Here is a 1,751-nt window from a genome sequence, read left to right as displayed (position 1 = left end):
CTAAATCCTCCTAGAAGACCCTACTCTCAGAAATTGTTTCCACCACCCTTTCTAATATCAAGCTGTCAATAGATTAACCATTAGTGACACAAAAACCTTCATGATCTAATAATTCTCAAGTTTTTCTTCTGAACACAGTGAAGACAACTAAGCTTGTGATGTGTGACTCTTTGGGAAATAATTCTCACCTAAATCAGATAAGCACTATTTTGCTTTTAATGCAGCAAACCTTGCCTAACCACAGTTTTATTTCTCTTCACTTCTCCCATCTCCTCCCAGCTCCCCTGTTGTCCTTATCTATTCCCCCTCTGCTTTCTCTTCAGAAAAGACCTCAAGTCCAAGAAACCACAGCTAAACAGGACAAAACAAGAAGGAGTGAATGAAAGGGAAGCTGTGGTCAAAATGTATTATATGAAAGAATTAAAAACAACAAACCAGGCAAAAGCCTTCATATAGAGGCGGGAAAAGGCAACCCACCAGGAGGAAAAGAGACTCAAGAGCAGGCAAAATCATCAGAGACCCATGTGCTCCTACTGTTAGGAGTCCCACAAACCCACCAAGCCAACATAGCATACACACAGAGGATGTGGTACAGATTCTTGCAGGCCCCGTGCTTTCATCTCAGCTTCTGTGAGCCTGTGTGCGCCCTGATTAAATGACTTGGTGAGCTATGTTCTCCTGGTGTCCTCAACCATCTCTGAGTCCTACAATGTTCCTTCCCTTCTTCCACAGTGTTCCCTAATCTCCATGAGGAGGGACCAGAGAGAGTCTCCAATTTAGACTCTATTAGTTTTTATTAATAAAGAAGATGACCTAATAAACAGAGAAATACTCCACCTAGGTTGTCAAGTCATGGAAGAGTAAATAGTAATAGCCAGAAAACATTGACTGTTTTCACATTTACTTAGAAACAAAGCATGAGCAGCTGAAGTGATGAGCCTTGAGGTCAAACTTAAAAAGGAGCATTTTCTAAAGGATCACGATACAGGATGCGCATGGAGCTGTGGGCTACAGGAACTGTGTTACACCACAGAGGAAAATTTCATCACAGCAGAAAACACTCCAAGAGACGCTTATACCTAGAAACTTCTATTCCCTCTCCATAGGCTGAAGTGTAAGATGATGAAGGCAAGTTGGGGAAGAATAAATTGTCTGGGAGAAAACTACAAATGTCATTAGGAGATTGAGTGCTGGACTTGGAATAGTCTATCTATGAGTTTCTTGTGTCTCTTCATTTGATATAGTTAATCAGTCCTAGTTGATGAGACTCCCAGGGAGGGGCTCACATGGTGGCTGGTGGGAATCCCAGGCATGAGTCACTGGGTGAGGATCCTTAGGGGACGGGTTCACAGGGTGACTGGTGGGACTCCAAGGGAGGAGCTCACATGGTGGCTGGTGGGACTCCCAGGAGGGGCTCACATGGTGGTTGGTGGGACTCCTAGGGAGAAGTTCACATGGTGGCTGCTGGGACTCCCAGGGGGGAGCTCATATGGTGGCTGCTGGGACTCCCAGGGAGGGGCTCACATGGTGGCTGGTGGGACTCCCAGGGAGGAGCTCACATGGTGGCTGGTGGGACTCACAGGGAGGGTTCACAGGGTGGCTGCTGGGACTCCAAGGGAGGAACTCACATGGTGCCTGGTGGGACTCCAAGGGAGGAGCTCACATGGTGGCTGGTGGGACTCCAAGGGAGGAGCTCACATGATGGCTGGTGGGAATCCCAGGGAGGGGCTCACAGGGTGGCTGGTGGGAAT

Source organism: Acomys russatus, chromosome 10 (assembly GCF_903995435.1).
Source record: "Acomys russatus chromosome 10, mAcoRus1.1, whole genome shotgun sequence".
NCBI lineage: Eukaryota > Metazoa > Chordata > Mammalia > Rodentia > Muridae > Acomys > Acomys russatus.
This window is presented reverse-complemented; position numbering follows the sequence as displayed.